Genomic DNA, 21786 nt, shown 5'->3' on the forward strand with positions numbered 1-21786 from the left:
CTGTAGTCGAATTCTCTCCGACTGTAGCCTAGTACTCTCAGACTGTAGCCTAATACAGGTCATTTCAAATTTCCTAAGTTTGCTTGTTAATGCCCATCTCTGTGTCACGATCGTGTGGCGGATTGACGGACCAAAATGCAGCAGTTGGAAAATAAGCCATCTTCTTTTATTTTAAAAGATGACAAACAATAAACACGAAACACTTTAACAAAATAACAAAACGACCGTGAAGCTACAAACGTTGTGCACATACATACAGGCTACAAACGTTCTACATAGACAATTACTCACAACCAATGAGAGCCTATGGCTACCCTAAATAAGGCTCCCAATCAGAGACAACCGAAATCAGCTGTCTCTAATTGGGAACTCATTCAGGTAACCATAGACTCTCCTAGACAACTAAACATACATAGACAACGCTAGACATCTACACTCAACACAAACCCATATACTACACCCCATAACCCCTTTACCATATAAACACCCAAAACTAACAAAACATAAACATTCCCCATGTCACACCCTGACCTAACTAAAATAATCAAGAAAACAAAGAATACTAAGGCCAGGGCGTGACACTCTGGCTTATGCAGATATTTTGTGTTGAATGTTCCTCCCATGGTGGCAATAACCATTCTTGCGTGATTCATTCTGTGTTCCTTCACAATTAATTTTATGCAAGCCATTTATCAACCAGATGTTTCCAATCAGTCACAAGATTAAGTACCAACGGCAATAAATTAGATTTTATCATTCATGAAAAGATTTGTATGGCTAAAAACTGCCATTCGTTGCCAGTATAAATTGATTAGTAGGTCGAGGAAAAGTCTATATAACAAGGCCATTGTAGTAAAAAAAAAATAAGAGAACAACTTTTATTATGGTCAATCCCAAAAAAACTACTGGCTATTGCCTTATGGATGTCTAACAAAATCGGTTTAATAAGGCTATCATTATTTTCAAAGGTGTAGTCTATAGCTGGTGTGTTGACAGCCATGCTTGTGTGACATTTTTGTGGTAATTTGTTACAAAGAAATAGGTCCCACAGGACTTGTGATAGCCTACAACTGTCAGATGTACTATATTGTACAATTACCAAAGAATACAGTGCCTTCAGAAAGTATTCACACCTCTTGACTGTTTCCACACTTTTATGTGTAAAAAAGTTCGATTAGAATGAATTTCATTGTCATTTTTTTGTCAACGATCTACACAAAATAATCTAATGGATCATTAGATAAGTGTTCAACCCCCTGTGTCACTACATGTTAGAATCACATTTGGCAGCAATTACAGCTGTTTTAGGTAACTGTCCTGCTGAAAGATGAATTTGTCTCCCAGTGTTTGTTGGAAAGCAGACTGAATCAGGTTTTTGCCTGTGCTTAGCTCTATTATTTTTATTTTTATCCTACAAAACTCCCTAGTACTTGCCAATGACAAGCATACCCATTACATGATGCAGCCACCACCATGCTTGAATATATGAAGAGTGGTACTCAGTGATGTGTTGTACTGGATTTGCCCCAAACACTTCTGTATTCAGGACAAAAAGTTATTGTCTATGCCACATTTTTTATGCAGTATTACTTCAGTGCCTTATTTCAAACAGGATGCATGTTCTGGAATACATTTATTCTGTACAAGCTTCTTTCTTTTCACTCTGTCATTTATGTTAGTATTATGGAGTAATTACAATGTTGTTGATCCATCCTTAGTTATATCCTATCACAGCCATTAAACTCTGTAATTGTTTTAAAATCACTATTAGAAAGGGTGCATGTATCTTTGTAGTGACTGGGGTGTATTGATACACAACCAAAGTGCAATTAATAACTCCATGCTCAAAGGGATATCCAATAGGTGCCCTTCTTTGCGAGCCACTGGAAAACCTCCCTGGTCTTTGTGGTTGAATCTGTGCTTGTAATCCACTACTTGACTGTGGGATCTTACACAATTATCTGTATGTGGGGTACAGAGATGGGGTAGTCATTTAAAAATCATATTAAACAATATTATTGCACACCGAGTGAGTACCTTAGTAGCTTAGTATGTGACTTGTTAAGCATATTTTTACTCCTGAACCTATTTAGGCTTGCCGTACAGAAAATGGTTGAATACTTATTGACTCAAAACATTTCAGCTTCGCATTTTTATTAATTTGTTAACCTTTCTTAAAAACACAACAGGGGTGTGAATACGTTCTGAAGGCATTATGTTTTATTATACAATGCATTACACTATTTATTGGTAAATACAATAAAAACTGGTTCATTTTAACAACTTAAAAACCTGACAGTGTAAAATGACTCTTCGATCGGTCCCAAAATAAAGCTAGACACTAACGTGTCGTGTGTTCATTTCTATTTATCTCTGTCATCCTACAAAATATATCTGTCAAGCTTCTCTCCAGACCCAATCTCACCGGAGCAGTAAAAATACAGACTAAAACATGATGATTGATTTCACCAATGTCTTGTTTGCCACAGGGATGATTCTAGAAAGGATAAGTACCTAGTTAGAGGTGTACGAAGAGGAATCCTCAAACGTGGATCTTTAATTCAAATATCTTCGAACTCTTTCAGCCTGGTATCTCAACCAGAGATTTCTGTTTGGCATGGGTGGTGATCATCATGCTTTAAGGCAAAGTGCATGTGCATTTATTAAAACTCTCATGGAAAATTAAAATCATTACAACCAGGTGCTGAGGTTGGTCAAAGATGAGATCTTAATAGCAAGACATCAATATGCGCACATCTCATTACTGTAGGGTGTGAGTGTGGACATTAATGGAATATACCCCTTCCTCCTATCCTGTACCTGAATGCCTGAACTACATCAACTAGGTAATCCTTGTACATTGCTTCATTCTTGTGTGTTTTATTTCTTAGGTGTTTTTTGACATTTCTTATTTAACAGCATCATTTGGAAAGAAAAGTAAGCATTGTGAGCTCTACACCTGTTGTATTTGGTGCATGTGACAAAACAAATTGGAGTTCATTTGTGCTGTCCATCTCACGCTGGGGTACCTATGCTGACAAGTCATTATTAATCTGCTCATTTCCTCTGATATAATTTGTACCACACACACATACCACACACACACACACTCACATACTCACTCCCTGACGGGATGAGAGGCTTATTTTCTGTCACTTCTGACTAAAGTGATTGTAACACTGACAACTTAAGTAATATTTTACTTTCTTAGACACATAATCAAAACAACAAATTCAATTGTTTTTCCTGTGAAGGCTGTTTCTCATGTCTTTTGTCAGTCAGGGTTTTATACTGTATTCTAAGGCCAATCGTTATTTGTTTGTGTTTTATAAATCCCTGAAAAACCTTCAAAAGGACATTCCAGCGAAGCATTCAGAAGAGCTTGACATTTTCAACTACTGCTTTACTATGAGACCAACAATGGCATTCGCCGTCAACACTGCAGACAAATGTACTACCATGCAAGTAATCGAACAAAGTTATCTTCAAAATAAAAAAATAAACAAACATATCTAACTCCAGCATACCTTTTAGTCAGACATCAGAAAAGCATAACAAAACATGTGAGAGCCTCTACTCGTTGATATGCTGAAGAGCATTTACTAGTACTGTCATCGGATAGTAACAGAAATTCTTTTGAAAATCAGTCACCAAGACAAACGTTTATGTTACACAGTAAACAATGGATTTGACAACATACATTTGTGCAGACACTTTTATCCAGAGTGACTTACAAGAGCAATTGCAGTTAAGTGCCTTGCTCAAGGGCACATTAACAGATGTTTCACCTATTCGACTCGGGGATTCAAACCAGAAACCTTTCAGTTACTGACCCAATGCTTTTAACCATTAGGCTACCTGTCTGCCCATCCAGTCTTATGTATTATACAAGGGAATGGATATGAAACTGCCAATCTACTAACTTGTCTGATTCCAATTCCATCTAAAAAAGCGCCAAGTGAATTCAATCCATACCTATTATTTACCTCGATAAGAGCTTATCCAATAAAATGTTACCCTGCATGCAGTTGGAAATCCAACACAAAGAAAGTTAAGAAGCAGAGGCATAAGCTCGTTGTTTTTCAGTTTGCTGTCTTTGTTTGCTTTCTTGCTGATGCCTCTTGAAAGAACTTGAAAGAACAGTCCAAAAGACCAAAAAAAACATTGTCTGCTACCTTTTTTGGTTTCGATATCGTCAGTGTCCTCGACTCCTGCCATTTCTGTGAATATTGAGCATTCAGATTCATCCAACACCTTTCCTTTATTAACCAGTCATCTTCTCAGTTTCAGATGAGTATTTGAATGAATAAAAGGATGACCGAATTAACAACAGTATGTCCACCAGAAGACAGGTCATGAATTCAGTATTTACACAAGCATTTTTTTTTTTATGTATCTGTTATTTTACCAGGGAAGTTGACTGAGAAAACATTCTCATTTACAGCAACTACCTGGGGAATAGTTACAGGTGAGAGGAGGGGGAGGAATGAGCCAATTGTAAACTGATAGATTCCTAGGTGACGGTCAGATTGGGAATTTTGCCAGGACATCAGGGTTAAAACCCATCACTCTTACTATAAGTGCCATGGGATCTTTAATGACCTCAGAGAGTCAAGACACCCATTTAACATCCCATCCGAAAGACAGCACCCTACACAGGGGCATTGGGATATATTTTTTTAGACCAGAGGAAAGAGTGCCTCCTACTGGGCTTCCAACACCACTTCCAGCAGCATCTGGTCTCCCATCCAGGGAATGACCAGGACCAACCCTGCTTAGCTTCAGAAGCAAACCAGCAGTGGTATGCAGGGTGGTACGCTGCTGGTATACAGTACATACCTTGAGACATACTTGCATTCCTTTCTTTACAGTTCCTGAACACCCAAGCTAATAAAAAGAATCAGTCCTTTTGACCATGGTGTCTGTATTGTGAAAAGCTTTCACCCGTGAAGTTGTTGTTGTGTGTAGGTGGTAAAGGTCCTTGGGCAGTGGCTGGGCTTTTTGCAATCAGATAGCTGGACTCCAACATGGTGATGATGAGTGACCCTCAGGCGATAGTGAGATGACTGGGTTGCATGTCCTTCTGTGATGGCTAGTCTTTGTACAGCTAATTGGTTTTACAGAGCCGTGTAACTGAGTGGATGAAGAGAGATCTGGGGGTCGTAGTTGCAGGATGTGCAAGCCACATTGACGATGAACTGGATGAAATACTGAGTTTCCACGGTCCACAGATTATATGTCTATGGTTCAGATACTATGCGTAGGTTTGAAAGAGTGCATGTATGATGGAACATACCTTTTGTCCTTATTAGTGATAGATCAGGGCCCGTAATCACAAAGAATCTCAGTGTAGACTGCTGATCAAGGAATATTTGTGACTTTTAAATCATAATGATAGCTTTTACATTTGAGTAATTTAGCATACACTCTTATCCAGAGGATTTACATTAGTTAGTGCATACATTTTCACACTTTTTCGTATGGATAAGAGGGTGGACTTATCCTAGATCATCAACCCTAACCTGAGACTATTTGTGAAAATACAGCCATTGAACCACAGTTTTTATTTGTTAAAGTAGATGTGTTGGCGGTGTCAGCATAGTGTCACAGTTTTTGACAAAGATATTCTGGTTTTATAATGTTTTTATGATGTAAGCTATTCATTGTCATTGTTCAACAGCAATGAAACACATGACGGAAGGCTATCTTTTCGAAATCCTTTCTTTCCCGTGACATTGGTGTTTACTATAAATCACTGGGATTTTGGAAAATCCCACATGTCGAAATATGTTAGTCCCCACTTAGAGACTGTGAGCTGAACTTCTGATGTCTCACAACTTCTGCTTTGACTTCGAGAAGGATGAATGCAGGAAAAACTACTTTTAGGTATCTGAACACAACAATGAGAGGTTATTGCTGCTTACTAAGCACATTCTATGTGAGGAAGTACTGTGCAGCTTTAGCAGCGTATAATGTACACTGAACAAAAATATAAAATGCAACATACAACAATTTCAAAGAGTAACAGTTCGTGGAAATGATGCAATGAATGGAAATTTGAAATAAATTCATTAGGTCATAATCTATGGATTTCATATGGCTTAGAATACAAATTTGCAGCTCTTGGTCACAGATACCTTAAAAAAAGTAGGGGCGTGGATCAGAAAACAAGTCAGTATCTGGTGTGACCACCATTTGCCTCATGCAGCACGACACATCTCCTTCATAAAAAATGGATCAGGCTGTTGATTTTGGTCTGTGGAATGTTGTTCCACACCTCTTCAATGGCTCGGCGAAGTTGCTGGATATTGGTGGGAACTGGAACGCGCTGTCGTACACATCAATCAAGAGCATCCCAAACATGCGCAATGGGTGACATGTCTGGTGAGTAAGCAGGCCATGGAAGAACCGGGAAATGTTTTTGCTTCCAGGAATTGTGTACACATCCTTGAGACATGGGGCCGTGCATTATTATTCTGAAACATGAGGTGACGGTGGCAGATGAATGGCACGATAATGGGCCTCAGGATCTCAAATCAAATGTTATTTGTCATATGCGCAGAATACAACACCTTACAGTGATATTCTTACTTACAAGCCCTTAACCAATGATGCAGTTATAAGAAAATATTTTTAAAAAACAAATAAAAAACAAATAAGTAAGAGATAAGAAAAACAAATAATTAAAGATCAGCAGTAAATAACAATAGCGGGGCTATATACAGGGGGTACCGGTCCTGAGGCAATGTGTCAATGTGCGGGGGCACCGGTGTCAAGGTAATTGAGATAATTATGTACATGCAGGTAGGGTTGTTAAAGTGGCCTTGCATAGATAATAACAGAGAGTAGTAGCAACGTGTGTGGGGGGGGGGGGGGGGGGGGGGGGGAATAGTCTGGGTAACCATTTGATTAGCTGTTCAGGAGTCTTATGGCTTGGGGGTAGAAGCTGTTTAGAAGCCTCTTTGACCTAGACATGGCGCTCCGGTACCGCTTACCGTGCGATAGCAGAGAGAACAGTCTGTGACTAGGGTGGCTGGAGTCTTTGATGATTATTAGGGCCTTCTTCTGTCACCGCCTGGTATAGAGGTCCTGGATGGCAGGAAGCTTGGCCCCTGTGATGTACTGGGCCGTACACACTACCCTCTGTAGTGCCTTGTGGTCAGAGGCCGAGCAGATGCCATATCGGGTAGTGATGAAACCAGTCAGGATGCTCTCGATGGCGCAGCTGTAAGATCTTTTGATGGTCTGAGGACCCATGACAAATCTTTTCAGTCTCCTGAGGGGGAATAAGTTTTGTCTTGCCCTCTTCATGACTGTCTTGGTGTGCTTGGACCATGTTAGTTTGTTGTTGATGTGGACAACAAGGAACTTGAAGCTCTCTGTAACGATCGTCGTCATATTCCTCCTCCTCGGATGAGGAGGAGCATGGATCAGACCAACACGCAGCGAGGTATGTGGACATAATGATTTATTAGACAAAAACGACGAAACACGAAATAACACTTTAGAAATACAAAATAACAAAACGAACTAAACAGACCTAAACGTACGAACTTACATGAAACGAAGAACACACGAACAGGAACAGACAAGCCGAAACAGTCCCGTGTGGTAACATGTACTGACACGGAAGACAACCACCCACAACAAACAATGTGAAACAACCTACCTTAATATGACTCTCAATCAGAGGAAACGCCAAACACCTGCCTCTAATTGAGAGCCATACCAGGCAATCTATTAACCCAACATAGAAAACACATAACATAGACTACCCACCCAAAACTCACGCCCTGACCAATTAAACACATACCAAACAACAGAAAACAGGTCAGGAACGTGACAGAACCCCCCCCCTCCCCTCAAGGTGCGAACTCCGGGCGCACCCCTACAACTCAAGGGGAGGGTCTGGGTGGGCATCTGTCCGCGGTGGCGGCTCCGGCGGTGGACGAGGACACCACTCCACCACTGTCTTTGTCCCTGGCAGCTCCGGACTGGGTGGCAGCTCCGGACTGAGTGGCAGCTCATGACTGGAGGGCAGCTAATGACTGGAGGGCAGCTCATGACTGGAGGGCAGCTCATGACTGGAGGGCAGCTCATGACTGGAGGGCAGCTCATGACTGGAGGGCAGCTCATGACTGGAGGGCAGCTCATGACTGTAGGGCAGCTCATGACTGTAGGGCAGCGCATGACTGGAGGGCAGCTCATGACTGGAGGGCAGCTCATGACTGGAGGGCAGCTCATGACTGGAGGGCAGCTCATGACTGAAGGGCAGCTCATGACTGTAGGGCAGCTCATGACTGTAGGGCAGCTCATGACTGTAGGGCAGCTCTGGCAGCTCCTGACTGGCTGGCGGTTCTGGCAGCTCCTGACTGGCTGGCGGCTCTGGCAGCTCCTGACTGGCTGGCGGCTCTGGCAGCTCCTGACTGGCTGGCGGCTCTGGCAGCTCCTGACTGGATGGCGGCTCTGGCAGCTCCTGACTGGCTGGCGGCTCTGGCAGTTCCTGACTGACGGACGGCTCTAGCGGCTCCTGACTGACGGACGGCTCTAATGGCTCGGGACAGACGGGCGGCTCTAATGGCTCGTGGCAGACGGATGGCTCAGAAGGCGCTGGGCAGACGGATGGCTCAGAAGGCGCTGGGCAGACGGATGGCTCAGAAGGCGCTGGGCAGACGGATGGCTCAGACGGCGCTGGGCAGACGGATGGCTCAGACGGCGCTGGGTAGACGGATGGCTCAGACGGCGCTGGGCAGACGGATGGCTCAGACGGTGCTGGGCAGACAGATGGCTCAGACGGTGCTGGGCAGACAGATGGCTCAGACGGTGCTGGGCAGACGAGCAGTGCAGGCGGCGTTGGGCAGACAGCCGACTCTGACCTGCTGAGGCGCACAGTAGGCCTGGTGCGTGGTGCCGGAACTGGTGGTACGGGACTGGAGACACGCACCTCAAGGCTAGTGTGGGGAGCAGGAACAGGGCACACTGGACTCTCGATTCGCACTATAGGACTGGTGCGTGGTACCGGAACTGGAGGTACCGGGCTGAGGGCACGCACCTCAGGGCGAGTGCGGGGAGAAGGAACAGTGCGTACAGGGCTCTGGAGACGCACAGGAGGCTTGATGCATGGTGCCGAAACTGGAGGCACTGAGCTTGAGACACGCACCACAGGGAGAGTGCGTGGAGGAGGAACAGGGCTCTGGAGACGCACTGGAAGCCTGGTGCGTGGTGTAGGCACTGGTGGTACTGAGCTGGGGCGGGAAGGTGGCGCCGGATATACCGGACCGTGTAGGCGTACTGGCTCCCTTGAGCACTGAGCCTGCCCAAACTTACCTGGTTGTATGCTCCCCGTCGCCTGACCAGTGCGGGGAGGTGGAATAACCCGCACCGGGCTATGTAGGCGAATCGGGGACACCATGCGTAAGGCTGGTGCCATGTAAGCCGGCCCAAGGAGACGTACTGGTGGCCAGATATGTAGAGCCGGCTTCATGGCACTTGGCTCAATGCTCACTCTAGCCCGGCTAGTACGGGGAGGAATAACCCTCACCGGGCTATGAACACGTACAGGAGACACCATGCGCTCTACTGCGTAACACGGTGTCTGCCCGTACTCTCGCTCACCACGGTAAACGCCCGGGAGGGGGGCGCAGGTCTCCTACCTGACTTCGCCACACTACCCTTTAGCCCCCCCCCCCCCCCCCCAATATATTTTTGGGTTGTACTTGCGGGCTTCCAGCCTTGCTTCCGTGCTGCCTCCTCATATCGTCGTCTCTCTGCTTTAGATGCCTCCAGCTCCGCCTTGGGACGGCGACACTCCTCTGGCTCTGCCCAGGGTCCTTCTCCGTCCAGAATCTCTTCCCATGTCCATTCCTCCTTGACCCACTGCTGCTGTCGTTGCTGTCCGTTAACCCGCTGCTTGATCTGGGTTTGGTGGGTGGTTCTGTAACGATCGTCGTCATATTCCTCCTCCTCGGATGAGGAGGAGCATGGATCAGAACAACACGCAGCGAGGTATGTGGACATAATGATTTATTAGACAAAAACAATGAAACACGAAATAACACTTTAGAAATACAAAATAACAAAACGAACTAAACAGACCTAAACGTACGAACTTACATGAAACGAAGAACACACGAACAGGAACAGACAAGCCGAAACAGTCCCGTGTGGTAACATGTACTGACACGGAAGACAACCACCCACAACAAACAATGTGAAACAACCTACCTTAATATGACTCTCAATCAGAGGAAACGCCAAACACCTGCCTCTAATTGAGAGCCATACCAGGCAACCTATTAACCCAACATAGAAAACACATAACATAGACTACCCACCCAAAACTCACGCCCTGACCAATTAAACACATACCAAACAACAGAAAACAGGTCAGGAACGTGACACTCTCAATCTCGTCATGGTATCTCTGTGCATGCAAATAGCCATTGATAAAATGCAATTGTGTTCGGTGTCCATAGCTTATGCCTGCCCATACCTTAACCCCACCACCACCATGGGGCACTCTGTTCACAACATTGACATCAGAAAACTGCTCACCTACATAACGCCATACACACAGTCCAGTATAGTTGAAACCGGGATTAATCCATGAAGAGCAGACTTCTCCAGCGTGCCTGTGGCCATCGAAGGTGAGCATCTGCCCACTAAAGTCGGTTACGACACCAAACTGCAGTCAGGTCAAGACCCTGGTGAGGACAAGGAGCGAGCTTTCCTGACATGGTTTCTGACAGTTTGTGCAGAAATTCTTTGGTTGTGCAAACCCACAGTTTCATCAGCTGTCCGGGTGGCTGGTCTCAGATGATGTGAAGGAGCTGGATGGGAAGAAGCCGGATGTGGAGGTCCTGGGTTGGCATTGTTACACATGGCCTGTGGTTGTGAGGCCGGTAGGACGTACTGCCAAATTCTCTAAAACGACGTTGGTTTAATTTAACTTTTAATTCTCTGGCAATAGCTGTGGTGGATATTCCTGCAGCCAATTCTACGCTCGTTCAAAACTTGAGACATATGTGACATTGTGTTGTGTGACAAAACTGCACATTTTAGTGGCCTTTTATTGTCCCCAGCAGGTGCACCTGTGTAATGATCATGCTGTTTAATCAGCTTCCTGATATGCTACACCTGTTAGGTGGATGGATTATCTTGTAAAGGAGAAATGTTCAGCAACAGGGATGTAAACAAATTTGTTCACAACATTTGAGTGAAACTCATTTCTGGGATCTTTTATTTTCGGCTCATGAAACATGGGACCAACACTTCACGTGTTGCGCTTATATTTGTGTTGATCGTGTATAGGACGTCAGTGTGTGTGTGATGGCTACCTGATCAAGTGCAATATGGACCTATTTTCTTTCTTTGTTTGTCTGGTAGTGTCCTTAACAACCATGGTAGCTATACTCCATCATCAACCTAATGGAGGGCATGCAATGCTTTACAAAGCAATACACTCCGCCACGCTAATTGTTTCAATAATGATTGACACAAATTTATTGAGGGAATATCTCCCAGCTCTGTAAATTGACATCCCACACAGTAGGCTATTACTAATGGCTGCTAATGCTAACGTCATAGGCATTCACCCACTTTGTGAACTGAAGCAATATGGCCTCTTTAGTGACTTGAATAGGGTACATCAACAGGGTATGGATTATCATCACAAATCTAATTTGGTAATGATCAAAGTGAGTTTATATTATAAAATTCCTTCTGATTGTTTCTATCTTCCCTGATTTGTGGAATAGGCCTATTTCATCATTTAGGGATTCTCCTTCTTATCTACCGATCTCCCTTCAGAGTTTTAACTGCAGTGAGACTCATCTCAGATGATATGCTCTTATTTATTTCCCTTAGATATAGGAGAATACTACAGTATATTCCCTCCCTTACTCTTTTCTCAGATCTTTGTGTCATAGAGACATGCAGTGCCCTTGGCGTTTGGCGTGGTATGGCTCGAAATCCATCAGCCAGTCCATTGCCACGCATGAAAGGATCCTATCCGTGCTATCATGATTCTGATATAATCTGGATGGGGTAATCCCAGCCTGGGTTCACCCTTTAAAAAGCAAAGAAAGGCATAAGAGCCACCTGTGGGGAAATGGTGCAGAGAAAGAGGGTTGGAAGGAGAGTTCAAGGCTAAAGTGCAAAGCATCTAAGGTTTTAAAGATTGGTCACAATTTCACCTAAAATAATATTATTATTATTATTATTATTATTAAGAGCTTCGTTGATGGTTTAACATTTATCTAATTGCAAAGGTGTGAAAATTGAACGCAGACTAAGACCAAAATCAACATGGTTATTTCAAATGGACTGCTTGGATGAGGAAAAAAAATCCATGTATAATCTATAAATCATACTTCACCCTATTGCGTTGTGTAAACCACTTGGCTGCCTTCCTAAGATAAAGCTGGAGTTGCTCTACAGAGTGTTGAGGAGGTTAAAGAGTTGAAATGGACACCTAGAATATATAATTACATAACTATATAAATATAATGACATAATTATATATAATTACATAATTATATAATGTTCAATGAATGAAAATAATCTTTAAAAACACACAATCCCTACTGTAAATGTAGGTTCATTGTTAGGTTTTAGAAAAGCACAGTGGTAGAAAAGCACAGCTCAATGAACAGATAAATAAATATGTATTCACTTCATGCCTAGCAACAGTGGCATTCTTCTGGCATTCTTTTTCATCTCTTTCTCGGGTAACCACGGTAACCTCGGAGCAATGGAAACGTCCCTCGGTTTGGATCCAGGAACTGATATTCTGTTCTACTGTAACCACTCTGAGCACCAGTAGCACATATTAGCATCAGACACTGAGTGAGTGTGAGTTTTGCATGATATGCTAATGTCACCACTCTTCCCTTCTCTTCTGAAACTGACCATATGTGAGAACAGTATCCATGGAAACCCACAATTATCCGAGGCTGACAATTCATATAGACTTTATTTTATTTATCGGTAACTGCCTGTAGGAACAACAGCAGCACCCCCATCCCCCATCTCACCCGCTACACCCCCTTTTGCTTTCTGCTTCTCAAGCGGGAGTCTCAGCCAAACACATATTTGTGACAATAAATACAGCGTTCTGAAAGCTAATTATGCCATGCAGTGGAATGACAGGCAGAAATGTATCCGAGGTTCCACCGAGTCCTCTCCTCATACTATCTTATCGTCATTATGTCTCCACAGAGGCCCTGTATGATTAACACATTTGTCACTGACTCTATTGACTCCTCCAGCTCCTGGTGAAAAGTCATGTTTTGGGTCGGAAAGAGAGAGGAAGATAAACAGAGAGATGGGAAGTAGGAGGAATAAATGTGATGAGTCATCGCCGCCGTGGTCAAGGTCAGGAACTTGTAGAGGGAGTGCGAGTTTGTGTGTGAGTATGTCTTGACGTGCCTGCGCGGCGTGTGTACTAGCTTGCGTTGGCATGACGATTTCAGCTAGATAAAGACAGGCCCCTCTGCACCGATGTGACATGACCATCAGTGGCTTCAACTTTAACGACAGGCCCCTCCACAACGCTCCTCCTCCTGCACTCACTGAACTCCACGTTGAATTAAGAGCAGCGGGATGCCACAACGCTGCCGCGACTCTCCTGAAACGTTTGAACCTATTACCATCAACGTTAATGCAGTGCCACCATCCACTCGTTATGCCCCAGATACTCATCTAACTGGCAATTGGCTTGGGCCTCTCTGTAACGCTCAGCAGAGCAGAGCACGGTACCATACTACCCTGAGAGACTACTGAGGAGGGAGCGGCAGCACAGCCCGACCAGATTACATAAAATGGGAAAGCAGTGTCAGAGGGGGGAGAGGGGTGCAGAGAGAGATGGATGGAGAGAGAGAGAGAGAGACAGAGGGAGAGAGTGAGCGATAAGGCAGTAAGTGTCGAGAGAGCGTAGGAGAGAAACAGAAAGCCACAGAGAGAGCAAGATGTAAAGAGAGAGAGAGATGAGATTGCAGGTGGAGTAACCTGACATGACAGACATCAAGCCGTACATAGCTGCTGTTTCACTGTAAGGGGATGGGTGTTTGGTTGGTTTCGGGCAGGAGAGGCATCCAAGTGCTTTTAGCTGTCCTCATGAGATTGAGTGTACTTCCAATTATTATAATTAATGTATTAGTTGTAAGCTGCTGGAAGATGGAGATAGCTTGGCTTTGAGGGCAAAATGAGGTCCTGGGGATCATATTCCTCAGTGGACATGTTCCATGAAATACAGCATTGCCTCACTCCATGTCTAGTCTCTGTAGTGTTGCATGGTACTTCCCTCAATGGCACGTCAATGGATGGAAGAATGTAACAAGCTGCCAAAAATGTACTTTGCATGTATTGTTTGCATGACTGAGTTTCTAACGTGAGTGAGTGAGGGACTGAGTGTGCGTTTGTGTGCGTATCAGTCGTGTCAAAGGCTCACTCACTATTTGCCTGAAGGACCTCAACTAGAAAACGCCACACACACACACACACGCGCCTTGCCTTCAGTGGGGAATTAGCATGCAGAATTTCAACCGCCATGCTCCATTTATTTGAGCCCATCTCTTTTGCCATCATCCCGTAATTGAAAGTTGTATTGAGTTGAAGGAGATAATGGCTGTAAATGTGTTAACCGCCAAGATATGTGCTGGTGTAAAACCATAGAGAGAAATAAAGGACAAGTATGACATGCCTTCCACTTCAGTAATGGTCATGTCAAGTAATGAACACCACCATTAGATGACACACATAAGTAATACCAGTACGTTACCCTCGTATCACAAACGTTTGAGTGCAATGTAACACTGGCTACTTTATTAATAAGCGCTAATACACGAGACAGCGTTAGTCTCCCATTATGTGTTCTTTAGCTGACATCTCCATTGCATTTATCATGACATTTATCATAATATGTGTGGACGCGAACCATGCAAATGAAACCTTAGTAGTTCCGCTGGAAGATTGGAAAGGATTACTGTCTGTGAATGATGTCAACAAAGATGTCTATTGTCTAGTCCTACATGATTGAAGTCACCACTCACTCTCACATCACATGGCAGTAACATCATCGACTGTAGCTTTCGCAATGACCCGGCCATGATACTGGGTTGTTTATCATTGTTTATGCTGAGGCCTCTACCTGCGACTGCAATGCAGTCCTTGCAGAATCCCCTTATGTGCTTCACCCCGGCTCAAAGAGAAAACACAAGATGGATGGATCCCAAGGAACCCCTTGGCCTCCAAATAAGCTGTAATGTAATTCCAGTTCTTCTGTGATTTCCTCTATGACCATGCACTGTGGAACAATCAGCAAGTCTCAGTGAGAAGTGGTGCCAAGTTTCAAATATCCCAAAGGCGGCTGAAACGAGTGACCTCGGGTTTACACCGTTCAGAACGTTGCAGGGGGACCGCCCTCTGAAAGTTGAGGATTTTCATTTCTTGTCTGAGGGATTGTTAAAAGCAACCAAAATGTTTTATAATTTCAGAACCAAATCACCCTGAGGGTACTCCCAGGTGGGTCGGCAGAATGCGGATGTTTCCGGTTTTAAGGGATACAGTATTTAAAACCTAACTTCTGTTTTCCCTGAAAAAAACAGACGTGGGACTCCGCTTGGTGAAGGTAGGCAAAGTGACCTTCTCTACACTGATCCTCAACACAGCGGCCTCACGAAGATGCTTCCTCAGTGCCCTCCTATACTCCAGGTATACCCACAACTGCGTGACCTCACACAGTTCCAACTCTATCATCAAATTCGCTGATGAAACCCCAGTAGTAGGCCTGATTACCAACAACGACAAGACAGTCTACAGAGAGGAAGAAGGCACTCTGACTGCATGGTGCCAGGTAAACAACATTTCCCTCAACATCAACAAAACAAAGGAGCTGATTGTGGACTTCAGGAGGAACCAGACTGGGCACGCCCCATCCTCATCAACGATGCCGCCATGGAGACAGTCAAAAACGTCAAGCTCCTCGGCGTACACATCTCTGAGGAGCTGAAATGGTCAAACCACACAGACATCGTGGTGAAGAAGGCACGACAGTGACTCTTCAACCTCAGGACGATGAATAAATGTGGCCTATCGTCGGGATGCATCACAGCCTGGTAGGGCAACTACACCGCCGCCCTAGCACTAAACACCAGACTCAAATAAACAACTAAAACAACTAATCCTCAAGCTTTGATCATTTGAATCAGCTGTGTAGTGTTAAGGGAAAGAAAATAAACGTGGGGGCCCGAGGACCGAGTTTGGGAAACGCTGCAAAAGACTATAAATAGCTGAACATATTAAGAGAGAAAATGTTGTTTATTTCAAGCCTTGGATTCAAGATCCAAAAGATTTTGATCCACAAAACAACATATCGATATGCATATAGAAGTGTTTGTTATGAGCCACAGCTGCGATTGTCACATTAATTCATTTGATTTGCAGCACTGGAGACAGCATATTTTCCCTTAATGTCTACCCACCAATATACTCCGTTCCACTTTTTTTTGAGGCAGCTTTCAGGAAAAAGGGAGAAGGACTCAGGCATGCTTTCTGAAGTCTGTCTGGACAGACAATTGCCTAGTCATGTTTTGCGGCGATACCCCACTGAGGGAAGGATCTGAGAAAATAATCTCAAACCTTTGAAGTCTCTCCTTCCCTCTTGTGAATTCCATAGCCTCTGCCATCCAAATCACAAGGCAAAGAGTAAGCACCACCAAAGAGGCAGGATTACATCCTGAAACTCCCAGTCTGTCGACAGAGCTGGCTCTGCTGAACCAAGCCCAAATGCTCTGTGAGTGTGAGTGTACGTGCGTGCGTGCGTTGGGAAGTACAACAATACATACACACAGCAGGGGGGTTGGAGATTGGACACATCCTGTACAGTATGTCCCCTGTCCCTCCCATCTTCTAATTTAATCATTCAAACATACCTTCTCTATTCAAATTGGTCAAATACAAAATAGTAGTTCCGGCAGAGCGGATTCACGACACCAGCCATCTTAGAAATCCACTTTGGCCACGGATAAACCAGCAGTGATAATGAGGAATAATGAAGCTGTTGTGAGCTTCATCAGAGAAAGAAAAAAATCGCTCCTAATCTCTTGGCTGGTCCTCAGAGGCTTCTGCTTCCTGGTGTGGATTAACATCACAATAGCACAGCAGCCAACTGAAGAAACATTCATGAACCCTCATGAATTGTGGTACACTGTATATTATGACACAAAACGTAATTATCAGAGACGCTACAATGGAAGAGAATGTGTGTGTGTGTGTGTGTGTGTGTGTGTGTGTGTGTGTGTGTGTGTGTGTGTGTGTGTGTGTGTGTGTGTGTGTGTGTGTGTGTGTGTGTGTGTGTGTGTGTGTGTGTGTGTGTGTGCGCGTGCGTGTGTGTGTACCAAAATAGTAGAGGAACTCTCCCAGCACAAAATCAAAGACCATCAATATGCAACTGAGACAGTGGTTCTTTCTCAATTCTGATATCTCTGCCAGTGTTGGCTGAAGAGGCTCCAGGTTACCGCAGGGTCAGACCAAAAATATTTGTTTAGCATTCTTGTTTGCCATACACTAATTTGCAGAAACAACTAATTAGATCTGAAGGGAAAATGTACTAATCCCATAGTGCCATGATATTAGGCTCTGCAGTAAGCAGTGTTGTCGCAATGCTGAAATTAAAGTAATGATTTGGAAATATCATGAAACACACCACCAAGAGCCAACCTTCTTGTTCGTGAATAAATCCAAGTATGTTGGATTGGTTGTTTCTCCAAGTTATGGTTGATACTTCTGATATCCATCAGAAGCAGTGATGTAAAGCATTTAAGTAAAAATGCTTTAAAGTGCTACTTAAGTCGTTTTTGGGGGTGTCTGTACTTTACTATTTATACTTTTGACAAAATTTATTTTTACCTCACTACATTCCTAAAGAAAATAATGTAGTTTTTACTCCATACATTTTCCCTGACACCCAATAATACTCGTTACATTTTGAATGCTTAGCAGGACAAGAAAATGGTATAATTCACATACTCACCTAGAGAACATCCCTGGTCATCCCTACTGTCTCTGATTTGGCGGACTCATTAAACACACATTCTTTGTTTGTAAATTCTGTCTGAGGGTTGGAGTGTGCCCCTGGCTATCAGTAAATAAATTAAAAACAAGAAAACGCTGCCGTCTGTTTTGCTAATATAAGGATTTATTTGTCATGTATACTTTTACTTTTGATACTTAAGTATATTTAAAACCAAATACTTTTAGACTTTTACTCAAGTAGTATTTTACTGGGTGACTTTCACTTTTACTTGAGTCATTTTCTATTAAGGTATCTTTACTTTTACTCAAGTAGTATTTTACTGGGTGACTTTCACTTTTACTTGAGTCATTTTCTATTAAGGTATCTTTACTTTTACTCAAGTATGACTCTTACTGTAGGTACATTTCCCACCACTGATCAGAAGAAACACTCATAACGTATGCCCCCATAATGTATGTGGGAGGACATGTTAAACCACAAAATACAGAAGTCATTCACGATGTTGAGAAACATTCACACAAAGGTTATAGGCGTGTCTTCAAATCATTCAATAATACATTATACTTCTACTCTGTCATGAGGTTATAAAAGGTGCAGTCACTTCAGTGAGACATTTAATGTACTGATATGTCTCATATTTAATCAAGATACAGTATATGTGGTGCTGTGTTTATAAAATACTAGTATTTCTCGCTTCCGTTTGCAACAATCTAGGATTTTGGTTCATAATACTTTTCCCCATATCTGACCTCAGTGACAAGTCCCCATTCCATGAAGGAGAGCTATTGCGACATTGGTGTCGTTTGTATCACCTTGCCCCAGTAATCTTCTGGTACATCTGTTGTCTGCAGCTGTTGGTGTAAATATCATACAATATTACCTCATCTACCAAGAGGTGAAAGAATGATGTACATTATGCAAAATGCTCTGTGTCTTTTTCCCAGTCACATAGAACCCCAAAAAGCCTAGCAATGTCCGATCCCATAGCCATCACAGGGGGCCTGTAATGTCTGTCTCCTGACTGCACAGGTACCACCATTTCCATACATCTATGCCAGTCAATATTGGCTATGCCGAGGACCAGTGGGAGCTAGATGATAGCCCCATTCTTTAGCCACAGACTGGGTCTCATTGTGAGCTAGACTCATTAGGCTCTCTCAGGTGCACTGTTAAAATAACAATCTCCAAATAGATTTCCCTGGAAGCCCCTTTCTCACATCCGAGAATTCCACAGGGAACGAGACACCCTTTTATGTTTTAAAATAATTACCAATGTAATTTGAACATGCAATTGAGTTTACCCCTTATTTTGTTTGCACTCCATGTGCCCCAATATGACACAGGGTTGAATTTGTTTGATTGAATGATTGCATTTATTTAGCCCAAGGCCGGCATTATGGGCAGGCCTTAAGGGGTCTGGCACGCACTACCGTACCTCCTTGTCTGGTCAAAAAAAGAGTATATTGCATGTCATACTCTTTTTGGCCAGACAGCATCAGATACATGGGCTACATATAGTAAGACAGAGGGGCGCTGTTTAGCTCACTCAAAAGTTTTTTCTGGTAAGTTGATGTACACTACTCAAAAAAATAAAGGGAACACTTATACAACACAATGTAACTCCAAGTCAATCACACTTCTGTGAAATCAAACTCTCCACTTAGGAAGCAACACTGATTGACAATAAATTGCAAATGCTGTTGTGCAAATGGAATAGACAAAAGGTGGAAATTATAGGCAATTAGCAAGACACCCCCAAAAAAGGAGTGATTCTGCAGGTGGTGACCACAGACCACTTCTCAGTTCCTATGCTTCCTGGCTGATGTTTTGGTCACTTTTGAATGCTGGCGGTGCTCTCACTCTAGTGGTAGCATGAGACGGAGTCTACAACCCACACAAGTGGCTCAGGTAGTGCAGTTCATCCAGGATGGCACATCAATGCGAGCTGTGGCAAAAAGGTTTGCTGTGTCTGTCAGCGTAGTGTCCAGAGCATGGAGGCGCTACCAGGAGATAGGTCAGTACATCAGGAGACGTGGAGAAGGCCGTAGGAGGGCAACAATCCAGCAGCAGGACCGCTACCTCCGCCTTTGTGCAAGGAGGTGCACTGCCAGTGCCCTGCAAAATGACCTCCAGCAGGCCACAAATGTGCATGTGTCAGCATATGGTCTCACAAGGGGTCTGAGGATCTCATCTCAGTACCTATTGGCAGTCAGGCTACCTCTGGCGAGCACATGGAGGGCTGTGCGGCCCCACAAAGAAATGCCACCCCACACCATGACTGACCCATCGCCAAACCGGTCATGCTGGAGGATGTTGCAGGCAGCAGAATGTTCTCCACGGCATCTCAAGACTGTCACGTCTGTCACATGTGTTCATGTGCTCAGTGTGAACCTGCTTTCATCTGTGAAGAGCACAGGGCGGCAGTGGCGAATTTGCCAATCTTGGTGTTCTCTGGCAAATGCCAAACGTCCTTCACGGTGTTGGGCTGTAAGCACAACCCCCACCTGTGGACGTCGGGCCCTCATACCACCCTCATGGAGTCTGTTTCTGACCGTTTGAGCAGACACATGCACATTTGTGGCCTGCTGGAGGTCATTTTGCAGGGCGCTGGCAGTGCACCTCCTTGCACAAAGGCGGAGGTAGCGGTCCTGCTGCTGGGTTGTTGCCCTCCTACGGCCTCCTCCATGTCTCCTGATGTACTGGCCTGTCTCCTGGTAGCGCCTCCATGCTCTGGACACTACGCTGACAGACACAGCAAACCTTTTTGCCACAGCTCGCATTGATGTGCCATCCTGGATGAACTGCACTACCTGAGCCACTTGTGTGGGTTGTAGACTCCGTCTCATGCTACCACTAGAGTGAGAGCACCGCCAGCATTCAGAAGTGACCAAAACATCAGCCAGGAAGCATAGGAAATGAGAAGTGGTCTGTGGTCACCACCTGCAGAACCATTCCTTTTTGGGGGGTGTCTTGCTAATTGCCTATAATTTCCACCTTTTGTCTATTCCATTTGCACAACAGCATGTGAAATTTATTGTCAATCAGTGTTGCTTCCTAAGTGGACAGTTTGATTTCACAGAAGTGTGATTGACTTGGAGTTACATTGTGTTGTTTAAGTGTTCCCTTTATTTTTTTGAGCAGTGTAGTTTCTGCCACTTGCGAATTGAAGTAAAGTTGGCGGGTTTCGATGATAGAATTATTTTGGACGAACGTGGGAAGGTAACTTACTTTTTGAAGTGGTTTGTTTGACAATCAAATGAAAACAATGACTGGTTGTGTTCATGCCACATTCACTCTTAAAAGTCTAAGCCGTGGGGGGGGTTCTAAGCTGACATATGTAAATGTTTTAAGATGGTCATACTATGGATCATTTAGGTGTTTGATTTTGATTTGTAGGACCCCTTTAGGTATCAAAAAAAAAAATGATTTTGGCCGTTACTAATATAGCCCAAATAATCGCATTGAATAACACATTCATAAACGTCCAAAAAGACAGTCAAAACCAGGTTTTGAAGTGTTTGACCTCCCCTCCCTCACCCAGTACTGTACACACCCTTGATGTCCAGGTGCCTTGAGCATTGCACCTAATGTCATCGCACAACCCTAACTCCACGAGTCCACATTCCACGTTCCTGAATGGGTGGGTCCATCTCCATGCACCTACTGTAATATCCTCCTTGTTTGTTCATAATGGTCAGTGTACAGTATGTGGCGCACAATCATTTTTTTTTACCTGCACAGTTTGCACGTGG

This window comes from Salvelinus fontinalis, chromosome 7 (genome assembly GCF_029448725.1).
Source record: "Salvelinus fontinalis isolate EN_2023a chromosome 7, ASM2944872v1, whole genome shotgun sequence".
NCBI lineage: Eukaryota > Metazoa > Chordata > Actinopteri > Salmoniformes > Salmonidae > Salvelinus > Salvelinus fontinalis.